The sequence below is a fragment of the Podarcis erhardii genome (assembly GCF_964252035.2).
Source record: "Podarcis erhardii genome assembly, chromosome: 10".
NCBI classification, from domain to species: domain Eukaryota; kingdom Metazoa; phylum Chordata; class Lepidosauria; order Squamata; family Lacertidae; genus Podarcis; species Podarcis erhardii.
The window spans coordinates 26,376,139-26,391,140 of NC_138500.1; the positions used below are offsets into that span (position 1 = coordinate 26,376,139).

A 15,002-nucleotide genomic window follows, 5' to 3' on the forward strand; every position below is an offset into this window, starting at 1 on the left:
TGAGAGACTGTGCATGGTAGTAGCTTATGGGGAAATGACATCACTGATTAATTTATCAGAAGCCCCTTATTAACGAGCCAGATTAATGAGTTGCCCCTTTTTTGTATGTTAAATCTCCAAGGAAGAGAATAGACATGTTTCTGTATGCCTTCCTCTTATTTCTGTAACTTTGCCCTGGTGATTGTGTTGTTGTTGTTGTTTAGTCATGTCTGACTCTTCGTGACCACATGAACCAGAGCACGCCAGGCACGCCTGTCTTCCACAGGAGTGTGATTGTGTTATGAACAGGTTTTTGCTACCCTGCTTATTACATACTTATGTGTACAGTGATACCTCAGGTTACATATGCTTCAGGTTACATACGCTTCAGGTTACAGACTCCGCTAACCCAGAAATAGTGCTTCAGGTTAAAAACTTTGCTTCAGGATAAGAACAGAAATCGTGCTCTGGCGGTGCGGCGGCAGCAGGAGGCCCCATTAGCTAAAGTGGTGCTTCAGGTTAAGAACAGTTTCAGGTTAAGTACGGACCTCCGGAATGAATTAAGTACTTAACCCGAGGTAGCACTGTATTTCACTGAGCATAATAACATACCACTGTTTGATCAAACTGAAGGCTTATCTAGTCCAGCCTCAGGACCAGCCCTATCATTAGGCATAGACTGAGGTGGCTGCCTCAGGTAACAGAAGGGAAGCAGGGCGTGGTGCAACGTGTTGGGATGCGGCCTGCCTCTGCCCCCTAAACTAGGCTGCTGCCCTCAGGAGGATGCCAGTGTTAAAATAAGAATGGACTGGCAGTTCTGTCAGCTTATTTTATGTGAAATAAGGGTGGCATGTTGTCCTTCGCCTCAGGCATTGCAGTGTCTTGGGCCAGTCCTGAATCCAGCATCCTGTTTATCACACTGGCCTACCAGATACTTATTGTAAACCCACAAAACAGGGTATGAATGCAAGAGCACTCTCCCACTGTTGTTCCCCAGCAATTGATATTGAGACTTGCTGCTTCTGAATAAGTGCTTAGGGCTAAACAAATATTTGTCGCCGTTCCGTCCCCCCCCCCATATTACGGATCACTCAGCATTTTCTCCACTTTTGCGTCAAATGTGAATTTGAGTGAATTGGATCTTGCCTTCTCTTCCCAGAGCAGCTGTATCACACCCACTGGTGTAGTTGGGTAGTAGGATGAACTTGCAAAAAAAGTGGTAGCGCCCCCAATAATGTGTAAAGTAAATTGTAGCTCCAGTGGTAGCTTGCAGCGGAAGAAAAGAACAAAGATTTATTAGCGCTAGGAGCCAGCGACACAGCATTATCATTTTCACATAAAGACATGATAAATTTGTGTATATATATATATTGCCACAACATAGCCAAGAGGCCAGATTTCTGTTATCAGAGAGCAAATACTTGAGGAATAGGGGCAAAAGCAATTTAAGAAGTAATAAGACCAAGTGTCTTTCAGGCCATCGCTAGAAGCATCAAAGCAAAAAATATTACAGAGATCAACTATGAAAAATGACTCTCTCTCTCTCTCTCTCTCTCTCTCTCTCTCTCCATGTGCACATGTGCACAAACACACACTTAGGGTAGATATATATTCATGTGTGTAGGCATACACACATAAATACACATATCTTACATAGTATTAAACAGTATTTAACAGAATTTGCCCTTCAGGTAGGTTTGGGTAAGACAATAAGGCTGTTGTATAAGGGGCAACAAGAACCCATAGATTACCTGGAAATTTTTCTAGAAGTGCAGGATGCAAGTTAGTCCTGTCTCTGTCTGCTCAAGAGAAACATATATGCAATGCAAACTTTCTTTTGTGCCACATTTCTAGGCGCAGGTCTGCACTTTAAAGCTCCAAGTCCAATTGGTTTGTTGTTGTTTTTTGCCCCAAAGGTCCATCTAGCCCAGCAACCTCTTTCTTACAGTGGCCCACCAGATGCAAAGAGGTTATAATTCATTGGCAGAACACATGTTTGTACAGTGGTACCTCGGGTTACATACGCTTCAGGTTACATACGCTTCAGGTTACAGACTCCGCTAACCCAGAAGTAGTACCTCGGGTTAAGAACTTTGCTTCAGGATGAGAACAGAAATCGTGCTCCAGCGGCGCGGCGGCCCCATTAGCTAAAGTGGTGCTTCAGGTTAAGAACAGTTTCAGGTTAAGAATGGACCTCCGGAACAAATTACTTAACCCGAAGTAAGTACTTAACCACTGTATAAAGAAGGTTCTGTCCCTGGCATCTCCAGCTACAAAAATCAGATGATAAGTGATGGGAAAGAACTTGTCAGAGCTGTTTCCCCTCCTTAAGAAGACCTCCCTGGACCATGAAATGCTAAATGACTATTGCCCAATGGTGAATGTTCCCTTTCTGGGCAAGGTGTTGTGAGTATGTGGTATTGGTGGTCTGGCTTCAGGCATGTTTGGAGGAAACAGATTACTAGGATCCATTTCTGTCTGGCTTCAGGCCAGGTCATGGCACTGAAACTGCCTTAGTCATCCTGGTTGATGACATTTGTCGTGAGAGAGATGGGGTGGGAGTGTGACTCTGCTCGTTCTTCTCAATCACTCAATGGCTTTTGATACTGTTAAGCACAGTATCAGATCCTGGAGCATCTCAGCGAGGTGGAGGTTTTGGGCACTGTGTTTTGGTGAATCCGCTCCTGCCTTCACAGCCTCAGAAGAAAGTTCAGTTGGGGCTTGCTCCCACGATTGCAGTCTTAATGTATCATTATTGTTTTGGTATTGCCAAAGAGGAGGAAGGTGCTTGTGGTTTTTTCAAAATAACATGGCCACTACCGGGCAATATGCACCTTGACTTTGGGGCAGTAGGGAACTTTGCTGCTTTACCTCCTGCTAGTTCTGCTTCCAGCTTAAAAGATGCTAGAAAGAGTAGGAAAGCAGGAGGTCTTTTCAGAGCCAGCTAATAATACAAAATAAGTTACCCGTCTAATGAGATACAGCACCCTTTTCATATGCCTCTCTCCTTGAGTGTCCTTGTCCTCATCCCAAATTTTGAATAATCCTCTAATTCCAGCTATGACTGCTGCAATAATTAGGTATGGAAACACTAACCCAGCATGCAGCTGCAAACAAACTCCTTGACAAACATACAGCAGTCCCTTGGTACGGATGATTCCAGAGGATAAAGAGGATTTGAATACTTACAAGGTCATATTCAGGTTTCCTGATGGGAATCTCATCCTCTTTTGCTAACCTTGGCGTCTAACACCAGTAATGAGGAATTATTGAAGTGTTGTCTCTTCTCCCCTCTAGTTCACTTCAACTCTTAATGCTATGGGAGATACAACTTCAAACATTACAGAATGTATGATTTCCTCTCTTATTCTCTTATGTACATGTCATGTTTAAGGTAAAGGGACCCCTGACCATTAGGTCCAGTCGTGACCGACTCTGGGGTTGCGGTGCTCATCTTGCTTTATTGGCCAAGGGAGCCGGCGTACAGCTTCCGGGTCATGTGGCCAGCATGACTAAGCCACTTCTGGCGAACCAGAGCAGCGCATGGAAACACCGTTTACCTTCCCGCCAGAGTGGTTCCTATTTATCTACTTGCACTTTGACGTGCTTTCGAACTGCTAGGTTGGCAGGAGCAGGGACCGAACAATGGGAGCTCACCCTATTGTGGGGATTCGAACCGCCGACCTTCTGATCGGCAAGTCCTAGGCTCTGTGGTTTAACCCACAGTGCCACCTGCGTCCCTACATGTCATGTTTACTCAAGGCCAAACTGTATGAGACATGAATGGGGCTCCTGAATTAGATCAGCACTGGAAGAGAGGTAGTTAGTTCACCCTCCTCATGCCATTTCTCTGACCTAGTTTGCTTCCCCAAAACTAACTGCCGTAGTGGGGAAAATGTGCAAGTACCTTCATATTTTCTCCAGAAAAATAAATAGTAACTTTGGGGAAGAATCAAGGGAAATGTTGCAGGAAAAATACAAAACTCCCAGCTAGCCCAGCATTCAGCTTTGATCCAATTTCCCCCCTCCTATGGTTGAGCAGTCAGGCCTGTGTCAAAGAGACCCTCCGCTTCGTTTTCAAATTTTCAGCCACTTCCAGGTCTGCTCTAAAGCTGCTGCAGAGATTGGATCTCTCACTCACTCACTAAAGTTGCATCCTTCTGGCTTTTCTGATGTACTGTGTACCTTGAGGCTGAGCAACATGACTGTAGACCAACTGCAAGCTTTGCATATGCAAAGAGCCTCCTGGAACTTGGCATACATCTCAGATTTCCCGCTGATTGCCTCCTACTCCCAAATAAGGAGGGAGGTGTTGGTTTAAATCACTGATTTCCTGTTTGGGATTTAAAGATCAGAGAAGAGGAATATAGGAAGCCACCTTGCACTAGGTCAGACCATTTGTTCATCTAGCTAAGTATGGCTTGAACTGTCTGGCAGCAGCTCCCCAGGATTTCAGACAGGGAACATTTGCAGACATACCTGGAATTGATCCTGGGACTTAACTTGCATGCAAAGCAGTTGAGCTAAGCTGCCCTACTGAAAATAAAGCAAATAGATGCAAATTCGTAGCATTTTTAGTTAAACATAGTTACTCAGAAGTAGGTCCTGTTGATTGCAGTGTGGCTTATTCCTGGGTGCGTAGATACAGGACTGCAGCCTAAATATATGATTTAAACTACTCAGCCAGTGCTGTTATTGGGAATCCTGCTCCCTGCCTGTTTCCCCCCTCTCTTGTTTTTAGAACCTACTCCTGATTCTCTTCAAAGGTCAGTTTGCATTTCACAAATGGCTCTCTTTAAAATGAAATTCTACACACCAGACAAAACTTTTGTCTGATTGCAATCTCTTTTCCTGTAGGTGGGAGCCAAGTGTTGATCTTTCGGCAAAGATCTTTCCCCCTGCCCGCCCTTGCCTTCCACTGTTGCCCAGCACTCTGCCCCTTCCATTAGTAAAAACAAAAATCTTCTCTACGCCTTTTTCATCAGGCAGGAGAGGAGGCCACTGGGGTAAATGGAATGCAAACACTGTGAGACAGATTCCCTTCATGTTGAGTACCTTCAGTTGCCATTCAGCAAGGATAGGAGAACTTGGGGCTCTCCAGATGGTTGCTAGGTTTTTCTAGGGACTGGTGTGCCACCTGCCGTGGCTTGGTGGGCAGAATCTGGCCTGTTGGTAGTGGGCTCACCACTGCTCCCTTTGACCATTGCCAGCTGTGCTTCTGCGGAGGGGATGCTTTCAAGTTTGTACTATTACCTCTGGGTTGCAAAGATAGCAGGCAAAGCAGTTTGAGGCTAAGATGCAAGTGGTTCATACTGTCTGAATAGTGCTCTAGTCTGAATGAAATACAGTGGTACCTCAGGTTACAGATGCTTCAGGTTACAGGCTCGGCTAACCCAGAAATAGTACCTCGGGTTAAGAACTTTGCTTCAGAATGAGAACAGAAATCATGTGGCGGCGGCGCAGTGGCAGCGGGAGGCCCCATTAGCTAAAGTGGTACCTCAGGTTAAGAACAGTTTCAGGTTAAGAATGAACCTCTAGAATGAATTAAGTTCTTAACCCGAGGTACCACTGTACTGTATTTTGCTACTGGTTTTGGATTTTTCTTAATCAAAGAAGATAAATATTCAGCTGTTGATATTGTTGAGAATTAAGTGCTCCTATCTTTTTGCATACAAGTGCCATTGTTGTTTGATCAAAGGAAATCTGTTTGATTGCTTTTGCGCTAGAATTTAAATCACAAACAAGAAGGAAGAATACATATACTGTAAAACAACAGGGCATAAATAGCTAATCACAATCCCAGGAGAGGTAGCTGTGTTAGCCTGCTGCAGCAAAAACAACAAAGTCTTAGCTTCTTAAAGTCTTAGTCTTGTAGCTTCTTAAAGACTAACAAATGTTGCTCCAATAAATTTTTTAGTCTTCAAGCTGCTGCAAAGGTCTTTATTGTTTAATTATAAATTACTTTCCTAAGTTGAAATGAATTGAGATTCTGCTGTTATCCATGCAACCTGAACAACTTAAGAGGGTGCTGGCATGGGAGCACGTGTTGATAGAAAAACTGTCTTTTTCCAAGTAATTTCTTTCACATGAGAAGCTGTGATGGGCGGCTATGTGCTTTTTCAAACTTTTCCTGGAGCTTGCTCCTTTCCAAAACCTGGAGCTGAACTCTGACAACATGGACAGGTTCTCACTACATCCGTTAGGGTTTAAGGATCACTCCTCTATAGTTCACCACAATGAATCACAGGGTAGATGCCCTCATGCACATTGCTGAGATTTCCCTGACTAACGTGTGTTCAGTCAACTAATGGTGCCTGGGAAGGGGGATCCTTTTAGTCTGAACAGTGTGCAGATTTCCAGCAGTTACCTGAGCAATGCACATTTGATTGTTCTGCCAGATGTGCAGGGTGGTCACTAGGGTTGAGATACATTAGGCACCCACTAGCTGTACTTTCCGGGGCTGGGGGGAATGGAATACATTTTTCTTTTCAAGAGCTTCTCTAGCTGGATGAAAAGGTTGCTGCCTTAGGTGTTCATTGTGCATAATTTTTAACCTAATTCCAGATGATCATGGCGATTATAACTATTTTAGCTGCTTTTTTAAATGATGAGATTGTAAATTGCCTTAAGACATATATGTAAAAGGTGATCCATTAATTAGTTGCATGATACAAAAGAGGACAAGAGTCCTGCACTTTTTAATAGCTGCATCTCTTCTGCACAACAGATAAAAGTGAAAGTGTCCTCTCCTCTTTTGCATCTGGTCACCATAAATGTTGCAGCACCTTTTCTCCTCTCCCCCAGGCATTCACAGATATTTAATTCTTGCTGTTTCTGTGCTGTTTTTTGTTTGTTTTGTTAAAATAATAGATTTTAAAACTGCGTTGCAGTGATAGCTTCTAGTTTGATTTGCAAGCTGCCCTGGAAACCTTATGGTCAGAATGCAAGATCATCACATTATTCGTATGTTCTATGTTCGTATGTTTCTATGTCTATTCGTATGTTTCTATGCTCAAAATGGCTTACAACAATACAAACCAAAATCAACTGTCACAAGTACAATATCATAATAACAGCAATAATAAAATAAAATGCAGCAGCAGAAAAAGCACATTTCAGTAGCATACAACGTCTAGCATCAGCAAAAAATAGTGTTAGAAGCATTTTAAACAAATAATTTGGATAGCATTTGGTTCATGAGAATCTCAGTTTTCCTTAATGCAAAAAAGGCAGAACATTTGTTTCTGACAGTGTGTTTCCTTAGAACTGCATGGGTTGCGTTTCTGATCCACAGTCATATGGCTTTAGAAAAAGACTAGTGTGGTGAAATCTCTGAAAGAGGCTCCCCTGTTCTGAAATACACCTGAATATTCCTTGTGACCAGCACACAACACATGCACACAACTCAGTGCCTCATCAGGGGATGACTAGCACATAAACTGTCTCGCCAGAAAGGGTTGTGTAGGAGGTGAGGTGTAATCTGTCTGGGCTGCTTGATTGTGGTAGCTGTTTCATACAAGAACGTCATCCATTGATAAAAGTCATTAGCTGATGTGCTAATGGATGATTTCAACATACCCATATCTTTCTCCCTGACATCACACAACTTCTTGCAACAACAATAAAATATTGCACACCAAAAAAAATGGGGAAAGATGGGAAATGAAGCATATAAATGTTGAGCACACCTCTTGGAACAGACCATAGCTCAGTATGAAATGATGAATATGAAAATGATGCATCACTACATTGGCTACCTCTGAGTAGACTGAGAAACAGCACAAGGTCAAGTGGTGAGCTTCATGGTTCAGTGTCAATTTAAACTTACAATGTCCGTTGCTCTAGTCCGGGTTCAACGCTTGTCTCCCCTATAAACCACTGCTTTTCCAGTTCCATTTTCACAATTTATAAGGTAAGCGGTGGAGCCTCAAACTTATTTATTTTAAATAAATACCGTAAGTTTGAGTGAGTGCCTGAGTGAGTGCCTGAGGGCCCTGCTCCTTCCTGTCACTTACCATCTGGCCTGGGGCGGGGCCTGAAGCCTCACAAGGACTGCTTGCTGCTTGCTGCCTGCTGCCCAGGAAGCCTCTCCTGTGTGAGTGCCTGGGGGCCCTGCTCCTTCCTGCCACTTACCATCTGGCCCAGAGCGGGACAGTTGTTGTTACTGCCGGGGGGGCACAGAGTTTTTTTAAAATGTTTTTTAAAAATTTCTTTTGGATTTTTTGTATGTGGGGGGTGGGGTGGGGGTGGGATGGATGTTTGGTTGGGCTTGGGGAATTTTTTATTTTATTTTGATGTTTTTGTAATTTTTACATTTTTTTGTTTGTATTGTTTTATTGGTTTTGTTTGTTTGTTTAAGGTGTTATTTTGTTCTTAGGGGGAGGGGTCAGGGCTGCCAGGGAGTGGGCCCCAGCCCACAAAATGGCTGGGGCATGTTCCACGGGGGGGATGCACTGGGACAACCGATCTCAGTGATCACGGGTAGGAGGAGGAGTTACGCTAAGACCAGACCATGTCATTACAGAGGAGGCAGGTTTAGTCGTTGTCTGAGGACTATCCCTTCCTCCAGGTCTGGTCCTGACCGGATGGATACTAGAATCAGCAAGGGATACCCACATGACCTGAAGGTGCTGCTGTGCAATGCCAGGTCAATGATTCATAAGACCACTGCCATCCATGACTAACAGAGACTTGGTTGGATGAAGCAGATGGGCCTGTCCTTGCCGCTGCTTGTCCACCAGGTTTCTCTTACGCACAGCAACCCAGGTCATGTGGGCGGGGAGGGGGGGTTGCAGTGATTTTTAGGAAGTCATTAGTTTGCACCAGGCGTCCTATTGGGAAGACCCAGTTTTCCGAGTGCATGTTCTGGAAGTTGGGCAATAGGGGCAGTACAGGATTCCTTTTGGTGTACCGACCTCTCCGCTGCACCAAGGATTCCCTGCCCGAGCTGCTTCAGGTTGTGGCGGATGTTCTCCTGGAGACACCTAGCTTGGTCGTCCTAGGGGATTTTAACATCCATGCCGACACGACCTTACAAGGGGCCGCTCGGGACTACGGGGAAAGCATGGCCTCCATGGGGCTGTCCCTGAATAAGTCTGGCCCAACCCATAGCCGCAGACATGCCTTGGACCTGGTGTTTACCTCTATGGATGTTGGTGATCTGACACTAAGTAAAAGCGAAACGAAAGAAGTGCCATGGTCAGATCACTTCCTGGTGCAACTGGACTTCTCTGCGACCCATCCCCTCTGCAGGGAGGTGGGACAAATTCGGATGGTCCGCCCCCGCCACTTAATGGATCCAAATGGTTTCCAGAGAGTGGTAGGGGATGCTTTATCCCATGTTGATGGCCTTTCAGCTGATTCCCTGGTGGCCCGCTGGAATGTGGAGTTAACCAGGGCTATTGACTGTTTGGCTCCGAAGCGCCCTCTCCAATTGCATGGAGCCCGGACAGCCCCGTGGTTTTCCACGGATCTGAGGGCAATGAAACAATCGTTGAGATGGCTAGAGCACCGGTGGCGGATAACTCATTCCGAATCTGACCGGACACAGGTTAGAGCTCAACGTCGAGCCTACCAAGTGGCGATAGCGACGGCGAAGAAGAATTTCTTCACCGCATCTATTGCATCTGCAGAAAACAGCAGCAGGAGACTTTTTCAGGTGGTTCACAATTTAGCGGAACCACCTGCAACATCGGGGCCCAGTACAGGCCACATGTTCTCCTGCAATGATTTTGCAAAGTTTTTTGCAGATAAAATCGCTCAGATTCGGGAAGAAGTAGACTCCACCGTGGGAGCAGTGCCGGGGCGGGAGAGTGCTAGAGTTCTGTCTAGTCAAGTTGAGTGGGATCAATTCCAATCTGTTACCTCCGAGGATGTGGACAGGCTGCTTGGAGGAGTGAAACCAACCACCTGTCTCCTGGATCCTGGCTTATAAAAGCTAGCCGGGAAGCACTGGGCGATGGGCTTCGTGGGGTGGTGAATGCTTCCCTCCGTGAGGGAGCCTTCCCAGACCCGCTGAAAGAGGCGGTTATTAAACCGCTTCTTAAAAAACCATCTTTAGATGCGGCCACGATGGCCAACTATCGCCCAGTCTCAAATCTTCCATTCTTGGGCAAGGTGATTGAGCGAGCGGTTGCCGAACAACTCCAGGCACGCCTGGAAGAAGCGGACCATTTGGATCCCTTCCAGTCGGGATTCAGGCCTCATCATGGGACTGAAACTGCCTTGGTCGCACTGGTTGATGATCTCCGGCGAGCTAGGGACAAAGGTGAGAGCTGTTTCCTAGTTCTGCTGGATCTCTCAGCGGCGTTTGATACCATTGACCATAACATCCTTCTGGACCGTCTTGAAGGGCTGGGAGCTGGGGGCACTGTCAGACAGTGGTTCCGCTCCTTCCTCCTGGGCCGTGTTCAGAAAGTGGTAGTGGGGGATGAGTGTTCAGACCACTGGGCTCTCACTTGTGGGGTGCCTCAGGGTTCTGTCCTCTCCCCCATGCTTTTCAACATTTACATGCAGCCGCTGGGAGAGATCATCAGGAGGTTTGGGCTGGGTGTTCATCAGTATGCGGATGATACCCAGCTCTACCTCTCTTTTAAATCAGAACCAGTGAGGGCAGTGAAGGTCTTGTGTGAGTGTCTGGAGGCGGTTGGAGGATGGATGGCGGCTAACAGATTGAGGTTGAATCCTGACAAGACAGAAGTACTGTTTTTGGGGGACAGGAGGCGGGCAGGTGTGGAGGATTCCCTGGTCCTGAATGGGGTAACTGTGCCCCTGAAGGACCAGGTGCGCAGCCTGGGAGTCATTTTGGACTCACAGCTGTCCATGGAGGCACAGGTCAAATCTGTGTCTAGGGCAGCTGTTTACCAGCTCCATCTGGTACGTAGGCTGAGACCCTATCTGCCTGCGGACTGTCTCGCCAGAGTGGTGCATGCTCTGGTTATCTCCCGCTTGGACTACTGCAATGCACTCTACGTGGGGCTACCTTTGAAGGTGACTCAGAAACTACAACTAATCCAGAATGCGGCAGCTAGACTGGTGACTGGGGGCGGCCACCGAGACCATATAACACCGGTCTTGAAAAACCTACATTGGCTCCCAGTACGTTTCCGAGCACAATTCAAAGTGTTGGTGCCGACCTTTAAAGCCCTAAACGGCCTTGGTCCAGTATACCTGAAGGAGCGTCTCCACCCCCATCATTCTGCCCGGACGCTGAGGTCCAGCGCCGAGGGCCTTCTGGCGGTTCCCTCATTGCGAGAAGCAAAGCTACAGGGAACCAGGCAGAGGGCCTTCTCGGTAGTGGCGCCCGCCCTGTGGAACGCCCTTCCAGCAGATGTCAAAGCGATAAACAACTACCTGACATTCAGAAGACATCTTAAGGCAGCCCTGTTCAGGGAAGTTTTTAACGTGTGATATTTTACTGTATTTTTTGTTTCTATGGAGGCCGCCCAGAGTGGCTGGGGAGGCCCAGCCAGATGGGCGGGGTATAAATAATATATTATTATTATTATTATTATTATTATTATTATTATTATTATAAAAAATTAAAAGGAAAATGAACACTAGCTGATTATCTACTTCTTCACTTTTACAGGCTACACAGCCACAGAAAACAGTAGATTCAGATACACATGTATGGTAGAGGTGAAGGGGGAAATTTCACAGTTCTTTGATGTCATCTGTCTTTTCTTGCGAAGACATATGTGTTTCTTGCAAAGGATTGGCATTATCTTTGGACACATAGTTCTAGCATGGAGCCAGTCCTGTTTTGTGGGTATGTGTGTGGCACTTCAAAACCTGCAAGCAATCTCTTAGGAGAAGATCTGTAAATCTAGACTGCTGCATTTGAGTAACTTAGCTGTATTTGCATTGGCCGATGTTCTTAAGGGTCACCTGTACTGAAGTTTCAACTTCAGTTGTAGAAATAGTTCTCCTTTGCGGTACCAACTTCACACGCCAATGCTTCAACATATAGTCCTACAGGTTAACCTTCCCTAACTGTTCCTTGCAGGCCTTTCAATTTGTTCATCTTTTTGGCTTCTTTATTTCTTGTTGTGCCACATTGGCCTAGTGCAAACACAATGGTCTCAGTCTTAGATTGTGAAAGGTGCAGGTCTGTGTGCTGTTCTTTTGTGTCACTGGAACAAATTATCTTCTCCCCTTTAGTCACAGAAGAGAGACCTAACCAAGTTCAAATCTTGGTTAGCTCGAATTTTAGATTATGGTGGCCAACCATTCAGGCATGGGAAGAGAATTCACTTCAGGAAAGGAGTGCAGTCTTGCAGCTCACATTGAGTTGTACCCAAAAGTGGCCTAACAGTGTAAGCCTCTCCCTTCCTCCAGACCTGATCTCAGATGACTGAAATAGGTAGGTGATAATCAGGTACCTTGGATTGTGCAAGCAAAACTATTTGCTACTATGAGAATTCAGCACTGGCTACAACCCTCCACCTATAAACTATTGAGCACAGTGAAGGAATTCATCCCATTCCCATCTGTACTTGCCCTGTATAATAGTATAAATGCACTGCTGCATAATCATAAATAAACTGCTTGCTTTGTACTTTCAAATCCACTTTTTCTGGTGAAATAAGTTCTCAAACTTCGCTTTCCAGAGCAAAATTGTTCAATGCTCCTTATATTCAGTGTGGTATGCCGTGGCTGTCAAACTGCTCCTTCAAAGTGATATTGCACTGAATGGTTGTTGTTGTTTTAAACAGTGCAGCTGCTTAGCAATAAAAACAACAGCACAACACTTGGTATATAGAAAGGATACTCGATGAAGCCCAGATTAAGAAAGGAAGGCATTCCTAATATTCTCAAAATTCCAAATGACTAATTGTGTAACTAGTTGGGGATAGTTATAAATAGCCCAATGATTATCTCAGATCCTGTGGGCCTGATTTACATTTTATCATTCAGAGTGAGTGGCTGATTTGTAACTAGTTGGGGGCAGTTATAAATAATGCTATATAAGCATCATAAACCCTTTATGCTCTCAGGTTCTGTGGGTTTGATTTGCATTTTCTTTATGGCAGCATAAAGAGCGCTAACTGGGCAGGAATTTAATCTGCAATTATTAATTAAGCTATCTGCAACTGAATTTAATGGAATTCTTGGAGGCCTCCTGTAATTATTAGCATGTTTTAATATCAAATCCTCATTCAGAGATGGCAACCCACAGAACTATTTTTAATTATTATTTTTTTGAAATCACAGGTTTTCACCTGCACATATTGAACGTGCCTAGAGTGTCATTCAAATGATCTTGGCCCTGTCCCCATAAACAAGTGGAGAGGAGAAGAGGCAGAGCTTGTGCACCAGATGGGTGAAAATGAGCTCCTCTTTGCTTATTTGACCAGATTGCTTATTGGACAATTGCTTATTGGACAAACCAGCAATTAAATGATAACGAGGCAGAGCATTTCATTGTGTGGAATATAATATAATTAATAAATTGCTCATCATCTAGCCCATGAGTAGGAAACCTCAGGTCCAGGGTGAGGCACAAATATGGCCCTTCAGGGATTTCTCTGTGGCCCTCGGGACTCTCCTTGGCCAAGCCCTCCCCCCAGCCGCACACCTCACCAGCTCTGCACTAAAGTGTTCTCTCCTGCTGGAATATGGCTTCAAACTGTGGGGGTGCCTTTTGCTTGCTTTGATGGGCTATGGAAATATGTGTTTGCTTGCATATAGAAACCTCTGTGTTTATCTGGGTTCAATGTAGCCTACTGAACAAAGACAAGAGTCAAAATAATTGTTCTGGCCACTTTTGGCCTTGGCCCCATCCACCCCTGACATGAGGCCCCTGGAAGGTTCCCCATGAAGAAATGAGGCCCCTGGGCTAAAAAATTAAAACGTTTCCCCGTTCTTGAGCTTGTCCAACCTCTGCTCAGTGCAGAATGCAGCCATAGCATTCCTAACAAATGGCTAGGATGGTCAGATGAAAAGAGGGATATGGGGTTCCTACACATTTAATTATTGTGCAGTATTGATACTAAAGATGTAGGAGCCCATTCCTCTTTCACCTGGACACCATACAAAGGATGTCCAGCAAAGGAGAGAGCCCACTACCTGCAAAGGCAGTTTTGTTGCACCATCAAACAGCTCTTATGATACACAGATAAATACCAAAAGTTCAAGGATTGGGAGGACATAGGCATTTACACAATCCGTTACCTGCCTCCCAGAGGGAAAGCAATTCCAAAGAGAAACTGCAAGGTCAGTTAAAAGTCCTACCTGGTTTCAGGTAGCTCAGGCTCATTCATTTGCACTTCATTTGGAGCACAGGGGAGAGGGCCTACGCATACTTACCTTGTTTGAATCCTTATGCAGCAGGCCAGCATATGACCTGAAAAGTGCTGCTTCCCTAATATACAGCAAAATTGTACGGGAATCAGATTTAGGCCACCCAATTGGGCATAGATGCCACCCTGCACCACAGAGAACTAGTAGGCTTCCTACTGACTGCAGCATAGTTAGCGATAGCTCAGCAATGGAAAAACCAGACTGAAATACCCCATAACATATGGAAAATAATATCTGGGATGCAGCAATGTCTGAGCGCCTCACCAGACACAGGAGGGCAATTAACGGCATTACAAATGGGACACCTTCCGAGAAAGGTGGACGCCTTTCTTTAACTATGTTAATTACCAAAATCAAGACCTTGCTATACCAACCATTCAGTATTCTCAGCGGAGAGGTTATGTTAAGTAATATGTTTGAATGTTGAATGTGTAAGTGTATGTCTAAAGACAATGGATAAAACAAATACCATTAGATGTACTGCTGGATAAGTGTTTAATGGTTTTTGTTTTTGTGTTTGTATTTTGTTTAAAAACCAAAATAAATTGTATTAATTTTTTTAAAAAAACCCAGCTCTTTACCTTTAAGAAGTTTCCATTGATTGATTGATTGATTGATTGTACTCCTAGCTTGTCCTTCACCAAATGGTCCCAAGGCACGATGCAAAACATGTCACAAGTACAATTTACATTAAGATCATAAAATAATCTCCCCAAACA

General features: G+C 44.9%; 1 protein-coding gene across 7 annotated transcripts in view; it reads left to right on the forward strand.

Annotated features, from left to right (window-relative positions):
- Positions 1-15,002, forward strand: part of ABTB3 (ankyrin repeat and BTB domain containing 3) — a 236,859-nt gene that overhangs the window by 172,057 nt on the left and 49,800 nt on the right. The gene's annotated exons all lie outside the window — the stretch shown is intronic.